A 13,426-nucleotide genomic window follows, 5' to 3' on the forward strand; every position below is an offset into this window, starting at 1 on the left:
AACACAGACTCACACAGTCGAATAACAAAGTCAAGACAGGAGTCATGCTGTACGTAGGCGACCGTGTAAGCAAGGAGACTAGCACGCTAGCCAACGCTGCCAACAAACCGCTCACGCCATGCGTGTGTGTTTACGTGCACGGAAGAAACTAGTTCCCGAGTTATTAATCTAATTATTTAGTTATAAATTATCCTTACGGGAGGGGGAGGAGGGGATTGGTGACAGCCTACCCAACGGGGACAGGGAACACCGTTTGGGGGACGGGCACACTTACAGCCAGGGCCCAAGCATTACAGAAGCTATCCAGGTAACCAGAAACATTTGTACCCCCTTGATATTTTGAAATAAAAATTAAAAAAAAAATAAACAAATTATCCTTGTGGGAGCCTCGGGAGCCTTAAGTACAGATGCTGCTAAGTGGGGTCGTCCGTGGCCCAGGCACTGCCTGTAATTCACTAAAAAATATTTGCAACGCCTAACAATGTTTCTTGGATAAATTATTAAAAAATCAATGCCAGCAATTTATTCTTGAAAAAGCTTACAGAGAAACAATTGTGTGTTTAAGTCCTGAGAGGCAGAATTTTAAGGTATCTTGTAAAATACCAATAATATTCTTCCCATGTGAAAGAACTGATTAACCTACTGGTCTTTGACTGGCAGAGCTTTCAGGAAATATTTATGAAATGGGCAAACGTGTTCTGCTCTGTGCCTGTGAATTCCACGTGACCTCACGACCCAGCTGCACTGGACACCCGGACGGACGAGCGTGTTACAAAAGGTGGCACAGCGCGCACACCCGGTGCCACTGAAAACGGTTCCATGCAACCACGCGCGCCTGGGATGCCAGCTGACGCGGGCAGCTCCACACAGGCATTACCCTGGCGCCTCCTGAATCCTCACTAAGAGAGTGGGAGGATTTGTTTTGTCAACACACGAATCTACCAGGACAAGGCCAATGGGAGAAGAAATACCAGGAGCAAAAGAGGAGCTGAGAAGTGGGAGGATGGTGGTCACTGCCCCAGGAAGCCAGACCGAGCACACGCCGCACACGCCGCACACGCCGCACACGCCGCACACGCCGCACACGCCCCACACGCCCCACACGCCCCACACGAGCTGGGAGAGGCTCGGGAACAGGCAGCAGCAAGTGTCCCTACATGGGGAAAGGATCGAGAACCAGAGGTTCCCCAAGGCATGTTTAAGAAGTTGCTGGAAGTTCCACTTTTGGTAACGTGCCCAGCCAGCGTGCCAGCCATCACACTGAAAATAACCAAAGAATGATGGACAAAATTGTACTCTAACTTTCCTGAAATCCTTGAAGAAATGACAGAATAACAGGAAATTATCAGGTTAAAATCCAAGTGAAGGCAAGAATATAAATAGATTAAATAACCAAGCTAAAGGGAAGTGTATCATCAAATTGGATTAAAAAACCAATAACAACGAAAATTCTAAATCTCTATGATTTAAAGGAAACAAGTAAAACGCAAGCTTACGGGAGCGTTGCATTTTAGAGTCAGAAGGAGATGCCCTGTGGAGGAACTGTAGCTGAGCAGCTGGTGGAGTTGTCTAGAAACAGACAAAGTACTTGAGGCAAAGAGCAGTGGCAGCGGCAGAGACGGCCACGCCACAGGTCAACGTCCAATGCAGGCCGGGCGCGGTGGCTCACGCCTGTCATCCCAGCATTCTGGGAGGCCGAGGCGGGAGAATCACTCGAGGTCAGGAGTTCGAGACCAGCCTGAGCAAGAGCGAGACCCCGTCTCTACTAAAAATAGAAGAAGTTATCTGGACAACTAAAAATATATATAGAAAAAATTAGGTGGGCATGGTGGCACATGCCTATAGTCCGAGCTACTGGGGAGGCTGAGGCAGGAGGATGCCTTGAGCCCAGGAGTTTGACGTTGCTGTAAGCAAGGCTGACACTACAGCACTGTAGCCCAGGCAACAGAGTGAGGCTCTGTCTCAAAAGAAAAAAAAAAAAAATTCAACATCCCATTTGTATTTTTTTAAAAACTTAAGCAAACTTGTATTAGAAATAAATTTCTTTAACATAATAGAGGATATATACGAAGAATAACTGACAGCAAACATTATACTTAACCATAAACACTGAAAGGATTACTCTGCCATTGAGACTAAAACAAGATGCTGGCTAAAACCACTTCTCAGTAAATACCAGGTCCTCAACTGGAACAATCAGAAGTAAAGGAAATAAAAGGCATAAGAAATGGAAGGGGCCGGGCGAGGTGGCTCACGCCTGTAATCCTAGCACTCTGGGAGGCCGAGGTGGGCGGATCGTTTGAGCTCAGGAGTTCGAGACCAGCCTGAGCAAGAGCGAGACCCCATCTCTACTAACAATAGAAAGAAATTATATGGACAGCTAAATACATATATAGAAAAAATTAGCCGGGCATGGTGGCACATGCCTGTAGTCCCAGCTACTCGAGAGGCTGAGGCAGGAGGATTGCTTGAGCCCAGGAGTTTGAGGTTGCTGTGAGCTAGGCTAACGCCACGGCACTCACGCTAGCCTGGGCAACAGAGTGAGACTCTGTCTCAAAAAAAAAAAAAAAAAAAGAAATGGAAGGGAAAAACAGCCATTATTTTCAGATGATTATGTATGTGTCAAATCCGAACAAATATACAATTTCTAAAATTATTACGACAACTTGGTGACGTTGCTCGATACAACTTCAATCATAAAAACCAAGCACATTCCCATTTATCAAAACAAATAATGAGAAAGTAAGATCTGGAAAAGCTATCAGGTACGATTACATAAAAACATGACGTATTTCAGAATAAAGACAACAAAAGGTCTGCAAGGCCCCACAGGGAAAATGGCGAAACCCCACTGGGCAACATCAAAGGAGACAGACATAAAATAAGTGGAACAAATGACCCAGTTTCTTCCACAAATAAATGTCGTGGGGGAAGGGAGAGGAGGATGTTTTGCACAGCGGCCGTGAGGCATCTTGTTTGGATCCTGATTGAAGCAAACAACCGTAAGAGACATTTTGAGATAATTCCTGAAAATGAGCACAGACTAGTATTAGATTTTATTAAGAAATTATTGTTAGTTTTGTTGGGGTTGATAACGATTTTGTGATTATGCTAAAAATAGGCTTTTATCCATTAGAAGTATAAAGTTTATACAGGTGAAATGATGTTACGGCTGGGATTTTCTTTAAAATGCATCAGCCCAAACCACAAGTGGGCAGGTGGGCAAGACGAACGACGAACCCACCACTGTGACAACTGTGGGCAGGCGATGGCTCCTGTGGCTCCTCTTGTCGTCCTCCCTGCTTTTGTGAACCTGAAATTTTCCATAATTAAAGTTTTTTTTAAAAGAAGAAAGTCAAAATAAAGAAATAGACGCATGTTCCTGTACTAGAGACTCAATGTTGTCAAGATGCCAGTTTGCCTGGATGTCAGCATTATACCATTCATCCACGTAACAAAAACACTTGTACCCCCTAATAGTTTGAAATAAGAATTATTTTTAAAATACCACTTTTTCCAAATCTCTATAGAGTCATTAAACTAAAACCCCTACCAAAATCCCAATGAGAGAGAGAGAGTGTGTCTGTGTACACACAAGAGAAAGAGAACGAGAAAGTTGTCTGGTGAATTTTAACATTTATATGGAAGAATAAAAAGACAAGAATAGTCTTAGAGGGGAAGGGGTATGCCACTAGATATCAAGATTTAATCTAACGCTACAAAATTAAACAGTACGGCATCATGGCAGGGACAGTGAGATCAATGGAGCAGATCACAGGGGTGGGAAAGGGGCCCCAAGTATAAAAGCAGACCACCAGCCGTGGGCAAGGACCGGCATCTCCTCAGCACGCCGAGAACCTGGGCGTCCACCCAAAAGTCACATGTGAAAAGCAGAACCCTACTCCAGGGGTGGCGATGGAGCTTCATGACCTCAGGGTTTCTTAAACAAGACACTAAAAACAGCCACAAGAGATAAAGTTGGTAGAGTCACCTCCATTAAAGCCAAAAACTTTTGTTCGGGTAATGTTCTAAGGAGAGTTAAAGAAAAGCTACAAAGTAGAAAAAGACAACCACAACATATAACACAAACAATTCACCATCAAGGCCGCAGGAGGCACATCTGCGAATCCATAACAATGACAGAGGAACAGTGAAGTGGGCAACTTTAGCAGGCACCTCACAGTAAGGGACGTGCCACATAGCCCGACATCGTCACAGGTTCAGGGACTTAGCACACAGATGTCCTGGGGGTCATTATTCTGCCCACCGCGCCCTCTGACTCAGCCATTGCTCTCCTAGGAGCTGTCCCTACAGAAGCTGACACCTGTACTGGTTTCCTGGGGCTGCTATAAAAAGCACCACAACTGGGGTGGCTCAAACGACAGAAACCTCACAGTTCTGGAGGCCAGTCTAAAATTACGGTGCTGGCAGGACCACGCTGCCTGCAAAGGCGCTAGGAAAATCCGCTCCGGCCTCTCTCCCAGCTCTTGGTGGTTCTCTGGCTGTGGGAGCAAAACTCCAATCTTTGTATGACCTTTCCGTGTGTAGGCCTGCGTCCAAATTTCCCCTTATATGAAGATACCCGTCCTGTGGCACAGGGGCCCTTCCTGTTCCAGGAAGACCTCATCAGAACGACCTTATTTCCAGATCAGGTCATAGTCTCAGATACTGAGAGTTGGAACTTCAATGTATGAATTTTGGGGGAGTCCTGACAGGCCTGTAGGGACCGGCAGTGTTCATACAGCCGTACCTGGGGAACAGCCGCAGTGGCTGTGGGCCACAGACCTGCATGAGTCACGCGACGGATCGCTATGTGGCAAGGGAGACGGGTGAACTACGGCCACATGTGTAGCGTGGCTGAGTCTCTCAACCAACTGTGCAGAGAACCAGACACGAAGGCACTCGCTCTTCCTCCTCCCCCCTCCTTCGCTTCCAAAGCAGGCCCCCAGGCGGGGACGGGTGAAGCAGCTGTGCAGGGGCCCCCAGTGGGGTGTCAGAGCTCAGCAGGGCGAGGAGGATGTCTGGGGGGGTGCTGGGGCCAGAGCTAGATGTCAGAGCCGGAGAGGGAAGAGGGCAGCCCCATGTGGGGGCCAAGCCCAGGCAGGGGGAGGTAGGCGTCCACTCTGAGAGCCGCCTAGCCCAAGCCTGGGAGGGACACCATATTGACGTAGCTTCACAGGCCCTCCCAGATGCTAGCGGACACCACGCTAAGCCAGTGATCAAAGTGGACACATCAGTGTTGTGACAAACTGACCACTGCGGGCACCGGGCAGGATGGAATGAGCAGACCACAGCGTCACCTCTGCGACTTTCCTGCCCCAGATGCATGATGGGAACCTAATCAGGAGGAAACGTCAGACAAAACCAAATGCGGGGACTTTCTACAAAGTCACTGGCCTATAACCTTCAAAGGCTCAGGGCCCTGGAAGCCAAGGTGAGGATGAGGAGTGTCTTGGACTGAAGGAGACAAAAGAGCCACGATGACAACTCAGTGCAAAGCGTGATTCCAGACTGGATCCTTTCACTTTGGGGACCTTACGGGATCAACTCCCAAACACACCTGACAGGGCTGTGGATCAGTGACGCATCCCTGTTGCTCTCCTGACTTCAGTGGTCACAGTGTGGCTGACGGCGGGTCGTTCTTTGCAGAAAATACACTGTACAAATCTGCGGGTGACAGAGTGTCGTGTAGACAGCTCACTCTCAAACGCACCTGGGCAAGCTTTTTGTGTGCTGAACTTGCAACTTTTATGTAAGTTTGAGATTGTTTCAAAACACTTAAAAAACAATATATACAGTATCATTCCATTTATCTACAGTTTAAAGATAGGTGAAACTTAATTATATTGTTTAGGGATTCACTCATAGGTAGTAAAACCAAAGAAAACTTCAGCCCGTGGTCAAGAAGGAGGGGTCCTCGAGTGCGAAGGGGGTGAGTCCTGGGGGCGCTGAGGTTCTCCTTCGTGACTCGGGAAGTGGCCCCTGACGTTTGCTTTGCAACCAGTCCTTACAGGCACGTGGGTTTGCGCACTGCGCCTGCGGAGATGTGTGCGGGCAGGGCGGGCTCGCTCGTTACCTGGCTCGTACCTGGCTCCGTCCCCGGCTCGCAGTAGACGTTCAAGACACGTTTTGCTCAGTAAACCGATCTCTGCAGGTAAAGGGGGCATTCGTTTACGGAAAGCAAAGCAACACCACCAAACTCCAGGTTGTGCGTGCTGTGCCAGCGGGAGTCAGTTGCGGGTCCGGCTCTCGGGTCGTCCGCGCGGACAACGGTGCGGCCTCACCGCCGGGCGCGCTCTCCGCCTTCGCAGACGCGTCCCCGCGGCCGGTCCCGGAGAAGAGCCGCGAGGACCGCGTCACCGGAGCCGCCTCGCGGGACTCCGGGCACGGGCGCCTCCCTGGGCCGGCTCTGCCCGGGCTGTCGAAGAACCCCCCACAAGACCCGCCGCGCCGGGCCCCGCGCAGGCCCTCGGCAGCAACCGCGTGGCTGTGCGGGCGGCTCCATGGCAACGCGAGGCCGCGACGCTGCGGGAGCTCCGCCCCTGCGCGCGCTCGCGATGGTTCGGTCCGTGGCACCACTTCCCGCGCAGGCGCAGTGTGAGAGCGCGGCCCTCCCGCGCAGGCGCAGTGTGAGAGCGCGGCCCTCCGGGCGGGGGCGAGGGGTCGCGGCCCCGGGTGCCGGCCAGGTGGGGGACAACCGTGCGGCGCCGCAGGTGCACGGTGGTGCGAACCAGGCGGGTTTGAGTTTGAGTTAATCGCCAACTTAAAAAACTAGGAGCGTCCACGTAAAAGTCGGAGTTTCCCACTTCTTTTTCGGAAATGGAAGGTTGGACCAGGACCTGGGTTCCGGCGCCCGGCCGTGTGCGCGGGGAGACGCGGGCCGGGCGGGGGCGGGAGGCCCGAGCAAGACCCTGTCTCAAAAAAACCTTTTTCCCCCGCATATCCGACAGTGAACTATTCAACTTCTCAAAAACAAAAAACCCCAAATCGCACCTGCGGGAACATCTGTGCGGAGGCCGGCGACGCCACCCGCCCCTGCGCGTCCCCTCGGTGGCGCCGGTCGCTGCAGCAGCCCGCCCTGTTCCCTCCCTCCGCTCCACGCAAGCCAGGGGTCGCTTTCTCCTCGGCCTTGCTTCTCTGGACCTGCCCATGCTACTGATTTTCTTTCGACCAGAGGGAAGGACAGCGAGGGACTGAAAAGAGCCCCCTGTGGCCGTGGGGACCGGCCAAGGAAGCTGCGGCCCGACTCTGGGTGGGGGGAGAAGGACTTTCCGTGTTCTGCGGAGCGACCTCCAGAACACATCGCGAAGTAAAAAAAGCGGGATGCACAACAGACTATGTAGTATTTTGAATAAGAAGGGGCAGAGACAGTAAGAATATACATGCATACTTTCTTACATTAAAAAATAAAAATGGTTACCACCCGGGGGCAGGAGGGAACAGGAATAGAAACTAGATTTCTCTAAATGTGCTTATATTTGGCTATGAAACTGTTAATTATGAAACCAAAAATAAAATAGAAAAAAATCTGAAAATTGGAAAAAGAATGAAACAAACGAACCTAACAGCATATCAAGGCTTAGCCATACAGAAAAGAATTTCAAGTGGCTTTTTAAAAATTATGTTGTTTGTTTACTGAGACAGGCTCTTGCTCTGTCACCCAGGCTGGAGTGCAGTGGCGTCATCATAGCTCACTGTAATGTCAAATTCCTGGGCTCAAGTGATCCTCCTACTTCAGCCTCCTGAGTGTCCGGGACTACAGACAAGTGCCACCAGCCCCAGCTGATTTTTAAATTTTTTGTAGAGATGAGATATTGCTATGTTGCCCAGGCTGGTCTTGAACTCCTGGTCTCAAGCCATCCTCCTGCCTTGGCCTCCCAAACTGCTGGGATTACAGGTGTGAGCCACCGTGCCTGGCCTCAAGTCACTTTAAAACCCAACAATTTGTCCATACCTAGTAGACTGTATCCTAAGGACTAAAAGAACTGTGAAGAAATCTTAAGTTGTTTGCAGTAATCAAAGTAATATCGATATGTGCTATTCTAAAAGTCTTATATGAAGTGGGATAAAACAAATAGATAGGACAGTAACATTAGGAACTAATATTTTCAGCTTGAGAGAAGAGATACAAATGTTAAAAAAAAAGTAAAAACCTTGTAATCGGGGGTTTGAATGGGAAGTAAGTATGAATGACAATAATTTTTCTTTTAAAATGTATTTCTTAGTTATGTACACTGAAAAAGGTCCAGAACTGTTAATTACCACTGGACACATGTGGCTACTTAAATTAATTAAAGTTAAATACCTGAACAAATATTTGTACATTAATGTTCATGGCAGTATTATTCATGATAGCCGAAAGGTAGAAACAACCGAAATGTCCAGTGACAGATAAACGGATAAACAAAATGTGATATATACTGTTAAATTAAGTTTAGCCTAAAGCTTCCTCCTTACATATTTTAAGTTTGGCCTAAATGTTTCTCCTTACATAGTAAGCTGTAACCAGCGGGGCTGTGGAAGCCGATTGTAACTAGTCTTGCACCAGTCAATCAAAGGCAGCCACCTGTTGATCGTGTTCACATGAAGCAAATGCCAGGCTGTCACCGCCCCAGCTGCTTCTGTCCCTCCCTTCTGTTTCCTGTGCCTCACCCTCCTTTCTCTGTAAATGAATGCTTTCTGACCAAGTGGCATCTGGCAGGCTCTGTGACCTGTCCCGGCTCCCAGGGCTGCCTGATTCTCAAGATTCTCAAACCGTTCCTTGCTCAACTAAGCTCAGCTAAATTTAATTTGTCTAAAGTTTTTCTTTTCACAATATGTACAATGAAATATTCAGTATTAAAAAGGAATAAAATTCTGACACCTGCTACAACGTGAATGAACCTTGAAGACACTATGCTCAGTGAAATAAGCCAGACACAAAAGAGCAAATATTGTTTGATTTCATCTATAGGAGTTACACAGACTCGTCAAATTTATAGACAGAAAGTGGAATGGTGGTTGCCAGGGGCCGAGGGGAGGCAGGAATAGGGAATTGTTAGATAGTGGGCACTGAGTTTCAGTTTGGAATGAGGAAAAAGTTCTGGGGATGGATGGCGGTGATGACTGCACAATGCAAATGCACTTAATGCCATAGAACTGCACACTTCAAAAAGGTTCCAGTGGAGCCAGGCACAGTGACTCATGCCTGTAATGCCAGCACTTTGGGAGGCTGACGTGGGAGGATCACTTGAGGCCAGGAGTTTGAGACCAGCTTGAGCAACATAACAAGAGCCCATCTCAACAGCAACAACAAATTGAAAACAAACTTAGCTGGGTGTGGTGGTGCTCACCTGTGGTCCCAGCTACTCCGGAGGCTGAGGCAGGAGGATCGCTTGAGCCCAGGAGTTTGAGGCTGCTGTGAGCGAGGCTGACGCCACGGCACTCACTCTAGCCAGGGCAACAAAGCGAGACTCTGTCTCAAAAAAAAAAAAAAGAAAGAAAGAAAAGAGGCTTATTTGGCTCAGGGTTCTGCAGGCTGCATAGGAAGCACAGCGCCTGCGTCTGCCTCTGGGGGGGGGCCTCAGGCTGCTCCCACTCAGGGTGGCCGTGAAGGGAGCTGCGTGCGCAGGTGTGAAGAGATCACATGGAGGGAGAGGAAGGGAGATAGAACTGGGAGATACCAGGCTCTAACGACCAGCCCTCTAGAGAACTAATAGAGTGAGGATGATACAAGCCATTCCCCAGGGATCTGAGGGATCCTCCCCATGCCCTAAACACCTCCAGTAGGCCCCACCCCAACATTGGGGATCAAATGTCAACAAGAGATTTGGAAGGGTCAGATACTCAAAATGCAGCAAAATAAAAGCCAGGAAATCGTCAAAGATCCTGGAATTGTGTCAGAGGATTCATTAGCCAGTTTGAAGGGGCTCTCACTGGCCAAAATAAAGACAATTTCAGTATCCAAAAGAAGAGTAAACTGCAATGGATTGAAGCACATCAAATAAGTTAGTGTTGGCCGGGCGCGGTGGCTCACGCCTGTAATCCTAGCACTCTGGGAGGCCGAGGCTGGCGGATCATTTGAGCTCAGGAGTTTGAGACCAGCCTGAGCAAGAGCGAGACCCCGTCTCTACTAAAAAAAATAGAAAGAAATTAGCTGGACAACTAAAATATATATAGAAAAAATTAGCCGGGCATGGTGGCGCATGCCTGTAATCTCAGCTACTCGGGAGGCTGAGGCAGGAGGATCGCTTGAGCCCGGGAGTTTGAGGTTGCTGTGAGCTAGACTGATGCCACGGCACTCTAGCCCAGGCAACAGAGCGAGACTCTGTCTCAAAAAAAACAAAAACAAAACAAACAAAAAAAACCCCAAATAAGTTAATATTCATGAGTTCATCCAAAAACTGAAATCCTCACTGGACACCTTTGAAGGAGGCTGAGTTACTCTTCTGAGAACTGTCGTCGCAGCTCCGCTGCGGTCCCCTCAAGAAAGGATTTGCGTCTGGCCGAGAGGAGGGTCTGGCCAGCGCTTGAGCTGAGTCGGCTCTCTGTCCGGGTGGCCCTGGCCAGGGACCGGGCTTGGCAGGGCACTAGCGCAGCCGTATCCGCCATGACAGGACTGCTCCGAGGGACGCTGTCTGCTCCAGAGCCCTTCTGCTCCCCTTCCTTGGGTTGGCCGAAATGCCGGAGGTTCGCATGGCCGCTCGGTTCCCCCTGCCCCATTCTTCCTCCCCCTTTCCCTTCGCAGATGTCGGGGGTCCTGTGGCCTGAAGGCCTTCTGGCCCCGTCCTGATCTTCACGGGCACGAGCCCCAGGAAGTTTCGCATCCCTGCCTCCATCTCATGGTCTGCTGACTGCAGGACACAGACTGACGCAGCTGGGACCAGGGCCGGTCTGGGGAAGCAGATGGTACGACGGGATTTGGAAGGGGATCGCTCCCGCCAGCTGGCAATGAGGAGCTCATCCGGGCACCGTGCGGATGCCCTGCGCCAGGCGGTAGGGAGCCCACTGGCAAAACGCTCACCAGCAACAAATTGGGAGGACAGCGGCCGGTACAGCCATCGGGCTCTGGGGAAAGACGTGCATCTGGGAGGGTGCGGGAGGTGCTCTCGAGAGCAGCGTGCTGGCCTGGCTGCCAGTCCGTTGCATAACACCCCACGGAGGGATCCTGCAAAGTTCGAGACAGTCAGACAGTGGAAACTAAGCGTGAAAGCCAGAGCCGCTTGGTGGTTTATAAAGAGGCCCTTGTCTTCTGCAGTGGGAGAAAAGGAAAAGCTGGAAACCAAACCGAGGACTGAATAGTGAGAGAGGTTGAGCGTCAAAGATGACCGAGCCTCAGTCAAGGGCATCTGCTCTGCCAGGGTCAGGGGCCTGCTGAGATAAACTGGCTCCTGACGCCTGGGATGGGCTTACCTGGGTGGGTGGCCCTGGATGTCATGGCTGCCTGTACTGTCCTGAAGCCTCAGAGCCCGCAAAGGTGGCTCAGCTCTCCCCTCGCGGGGGACACGCTGCAGCAGCAGGGTCCCCTCAGGACCTGCCCCAGCCCTGCCCTCTCTCGGCTGCCAGGCTGGTACCTGGGGGTAAGGCGCAGCGTAGCCTGGTGTTACATAAAATTTACAGGAGGCCATTGTTTGGGGATGAGATCCTACACTGGGCCCCAAAAGACCACACCAAAATGGAGTCACTCACGCTAAGCTTCCATGTCACCAAACCAGAACCAAGTTGTTTTTCTGACCTTCCGAGAAATCAGGAAGGACAGACGATAGTCAGAGCGTCGGCACGGTAACGAAGTCCCTCTGCTCTCACCCTCACAAGCAGGGTGACCTGGACTGGCCTGATGTGAACCAATCCACTTTTCCTATTATGCAGTTTCCTTGCTCCTGCTCAGGCTGCCTTACAAAAACGGACTGTTCTGCCTTTTCTAAGTCCTTTTTTTTTTTTTTAGACAGAGTCTCACTCTGTTGCCCGGGCTAGAGTGCCGTGGGGTCAGCCTAGCTCACAGCAACCTCAAACTCCTGGGCTCAAGCGATCCTCCTGCCTCAGCCTCCCGAGTAGCTGGGACTACAGGCATGCGCCACCATGCCCGGCTAATTTTTTCTATATATTTTTTAGTTGTCCAGCTAATTTTCTTTCTATTTTTAGTAGAGACAGGGTCTCGCTCTTGCTTAGGCTGGTCTCGAACTCCTGAGCTCAAGCGATCCACCCGCCTTGGCCTCCCAGAGTGCTAGGATTACAGGCATGAGCCACCGCGCCCGGCCCTTTTCTAAGTCTTTACATGAGATGCTGCCTGATTTATGAATTGCTAATAAAAGCCAATTAGATCTTCAAATTTGTTGAAATGTTGTTTTTTGCCACCTAGTCAAATACAAGCTGGGTGTGTACACCAAAGGAGCTGCAGGGACCAGCCCGTGTCCAGCCACCAGGCTCGATGCAGGGGCCAAATACCAGACCCAGAAGGTGAGAGTCTATCTACTTGGGGTGTTCTCTTGAGATAAGGCTTTTGATACTTTTGCCGAACCTCAGTGGAGGATAAAAACCCACTGCCAAAGTGGCTGGAAATCTTTCAAACTTGATGAAAACTGTAAACCCACAGATCCAAGAAACTCAACAAACCTGAAGCAGAATAAATATAAGAAAATTGGCCGGGCAGTGGCTCACACTCATAATCCCAGCATTTTGTGAGGCCGAGGCGGGAGGATCGCTTGAGCCGAGGAGTTTGAGACCAGCCTGAGCAAGAGTGAGACCCCATTTCTACAAAACCTTAAAACATTAGCCAGGTGTGGTGAGTGCACCTGTAGTCCCAGCTACTCGGGAGGCTGAGGCAGGAGGATCACTTGAGCCTAGGAGTCTGAGGCTGCAGTGAGCTGTGATGACGCCACTGCACTCCAGCCCAGGTGACAGAGCCAGACCCTGTCTCAAAAAAGAAAAAGAAAATCACTCCAAGACACATAGAAATCAAATGGTTGAAAGTGAGAAGTAAAGGAAAATGCTTTAAGACATCCCGAGAAAAGACACATTTCCTAAAGAGCAACAGAGAAATGTCAGAAATGGTTTTTCTTGTGAGAAACCAAGCAAGCCAAAGATGAGAAACAATTTCAAAGCACTGAGAGGGAAAAAAACAAACAAAAGACGCCGACGACCCAACTGTCTATGCCCAGAGAAAATAACTTTTTAAAATGAAGGCAACTTGGCCGGGCGCGGTGGCTCACGCCTGTAATCCTAGCACTCTGGGAGGCCGAGGTGGGCGGATCGTTTGAGCTCAGGAGCTCGAGACCAGCCTGAGCAAGAGCGAGACCCCATCTCTACTAAAAATAGAAAGAAATTATATGGACAGCTAAAAAAAATATATATATATAGAAAAAATTAGCCGGGCATGGTGGTGCATGCCTGTAGTCCCAGCTACTCGGGAGGCTGAGACAGGAGGATCGCTCGAGCTCAGGAGTTTGAG

The 13,426-nt window shown here is 49.9% G+C and overlaps 1 protein-coding gene across 1 annotated transcript in view; it reads right to left on the reverse strand.

The window, feature by feature from the left end:
• CFAP74 (cilia and flagella associated protein 74) overlaps positions 1-6,511 on the reverse strand; it is a 48,801-nt gene extending 42,290 nt beyond the window's left edge. Inside the window, exon 1 of the mRNA XM_069464672.1 lies at positions 6,077-6,511. The gene's annotated coding sequence lies outside the window, so the exon portion shown is untranslated. The remainder of the gene's footprint in view (positions 1-6,076) is intronic.
• Between the last annotated feature and the right edge of the window lie 6,915 nt (positions 6,512-13,426).

The sequence above is a fragment of the Eulemur rufifrons genome, unplaced genomic scaffold (genome assembly GCF_041146395.1).
Source record: "Eulemur rufifrons isolate Redbay unplaced genomic scaffold, OSU_ERuf_1 scaffold_84, whole genome shotgun sequence".
NCBI classification, from domain to species: Eukaryota; Metazoa; Chordata; class Mammalia; order Primates; family Lemuridae; genus Eulemur; species Eulemur rufifrons.